Consider the following 3,159-nt stretch of genomic DNA (forward strand, 5'->3'; position numbering starts at 1 on the left):
AAAAAAAACAAATAGCAAACTGATAGTATATATATGTTTGTCCCAACTCACTGAGAGTTGGGAGAGTCTGCTATATTTGGGTCAACTAAGAAGTCTTAATCTTGTGTTACACCTCTCATCTTACACCTTCACTTCTTAATGGCTTGTCTACTAATTAAGATATAACTATAAATTTATTTGTTTGTTTGATTCACAGTAATTACATCTATTTTTTAAAGTTAAAAAAGACTGGCCTCTGGTTGTTTATTAGGAAAATAGAAACAAATAAAACAGAAGACCAGTCAATTCATGAAAGGATGTTTTGTTTAATTCAAATTTAAAAAGTGTGTACACTTACAAAGCAAATATAATGTAAAGAATGATAAACACTTTAAGCAGATTTTTCTGGTTGGCTGTGAATTAAACAACTTCAGACTTATATATGTGTGTGTTTTAGGCTCTGTACACTAACAATGTCTTCCTGGCAAGTAAAAAAAACCTGCTAGATAATCTAAAAAAATATTTTGTCCTTGATTGATGATTTGCAGAAAGTAAAATTGTAGATTTCCACTTAAAATCCCTTCAGATACGAACAGGGTGCAATTTGTAATAAATTACTGCCATCTAGTGGAGATTTTTCATCACTACACCACCTTTTATCGTTAGTAAGGAAAGCCTTTTACATGTTGATTTTCCTATATTACAGTCCTATTGACAGTATTGATTTTTTATTACATGCAGTTCAAAAAATGCTTTCTAAACAGCTGAACATGCTCTGCAGTCAAAAGACCTAATGAGAGAGGGTAGCAGTTTCCTTTAACAATATAATTTTCTCTTATTAATGAAAAATCTTATTTGCATCACCAAAAAATGGAATCTCGACTAATATGGTCACTTAGATTGACATCAACTCATAGATGAAGTACATAAAACGTAAACAGTACTTGTTTTAGAGCTGAACTGTATCTGCAAAGCTTATTTTTTTCTACTAACTAAATGTTAAAATGAACACTCTAGTTAAAGAAAATAGATATCTTAAACTTAATGTGTTAGCTGTCGTGACATAAAGATATTTTTTAAATAAATTGTGACAGTTAATGACTTAATTTTGACAAAGATAAAGGAAGTTAATTAAAGATAAGCGTATGGTTTATTATATGTTGGCGTTCTCGAGACAACTCTGCCCCCTTCCGGACGTTCGGCCAGTGTTGCCAGATATACGATAATTATCGTGTTTATGAAATAGTTTTAGGTGCGATAAGATATACGATAAAGAGTTTTTAAAACGCCCAAATATAAGATAGTTTTGGCATTTCCGTGTGCAGAAAAAACATGCGATAGTTTGAGTCAAAATACGACAGTTTTAAAGCAACAGCATGTTGTTCCGTCATTTACTATCTGGCAACCATGTGCCCCGTTTACCATCTCCATGGTTACAGAGCCAAACGCTGTGGATGCAGCACAGTTTTGAATATCGCTGCTTGCATAATAAGCAGTAAAAGTAAAGTAAAAATTTAAAAACCTCAAAATGAGTGAATCTGTCACTCGCACGGTCACTAAGAAGAACAATGCCTACACGGTGACGGGGGAGCGGCTTTATGACCACCTATACGGTGAGTAGAGTTGGCTAAAGCTAAGCTAACGGTTGAAAAACATGCTAACGTCCGGTGACCTTTGACCTGAGCAGACCCAGTTTACACCGTGTCGTCGGAGGTGGACCACAGCAGGGCCATCCTCAGGGCCAACGCGTTAAACTACCGGGGAGCTGTAAGTATGCTGGCTCAGTATTAGTGTTTTTCTGTTTTTTTTTTAATAAAACAAACCCTCAAAAGAGGATATTATATATTAAATTTTTGTTATAATCAGATGTTTTTAGAAGTGTGGACCCACTTTTCATACTTGTAAAACATTTTTTCTGCTTCAGTAAGTGACCTTATTTTTGTTTTTATATATATTGAGCAGCCTGAAAACTCTGACTCATGCGATATATTATTCTCCAATTTATTTAACCTTTCGCTGTTCTTCCTATGAAATAATAATTTTTTGCCTCACGCAGAGAAAAGTCCCCGAGTTTGCCTTGATGTTCAGTGACCAATCACACTATACGCTCAAGGTGGACCCTGCATACCCAGTGCCATCTTTTTCTGATTATCGTTGGCGAGGACGAGCCGAGCAGCGGAAAGAGGCTCTGCAGCAACTGGCTGGNTTCAGGAAAAAAATAGCTATGTTAAATCTCTCAAATATTTCAAATAATTCCAGACACTTCTCATCGAATATCTTTGATTTTTGTTTTGTTTTGAAGGTAAATTTGTAAAATATTGACTGAATTAGCACACATTAGATCAAAAATACAAAATATGATAAATACTATCACTTGCCCTCGAACACAAAGTACATTGCTGACAAGTTGTGGTGTAACCTAAGAACTCTACAGTTTGAATATTTTGAGTTTATTCCCATATTTGAGTGTTTCTCGTGCACCTAAGTAGCCAAAAACAGTGACTGAATATAGAGGCAGAGTGAGTGTTTGCTGATATTAAAAACAGTATTTGTGAACAATGACTTATTAATAATGATTTCTCTGTTTTTATCATTTAAAACGGACCCCTTTGCATTTCTGTGGCGGTCAGGTTGCAAGATGCTCGTCTCGCTGTTCTGAAGGACCTGCTGGAGCAGCGGAATGAAGCTCAGAAAAAAGTGACAAATGAGAGACTGAATCGCGTCTACGCCGAGTACCAAAAAGACACGGAGGCCAAACTTCAGAAAATCAATAACGATTACCTCAGAGGTCAGAATCCCCATTGTGTTAGCAGCTTCTGTTTATTATTCAATGCTCCCCCCCGCTGTTAACACTCAGCTCTCCTGTTCTCCTTTTGTCTTAGCTCTAAGGAAGTTGGAGGCGAGGCGCGAAAATGTGGAGGGGAAACTGAAGCGACGGGACATCGTCGACGATTTCTGTTCCTTTCAGACCCGCGAGAGCGTGCGCTCCAACAGTGACAAGCAGTTCAAAAGCCACTACTTAGACACGTACGAAGGTCTGAATAAAAAACGCTTCTTTTCTTCAAATTAAAATTGACTCAACAGCTGGAAAAGTAGAGCTGTTCCCAAAACAACGCTGCAGAGAACACAGATTCAGATTATTACTCTAAGTGGAGGTCTGTGGAATGGTTATGAACAAAT

Source organism: Kryptolebias marmoratus, linkage group LG14 (genome assembly GCF_001649575.2).
Source record: "Kryptolebias marmoratus isolate JLee-2015 linkage group LG14, ASM164957v2, whole genome shotgun sequence".
NCBI lineage: Eukaryota > Metazoa > Chordata > Actinopteri > Cyprinodontiformes > Rivulidae > Kryptolebias > Kryptolebias marmoratus.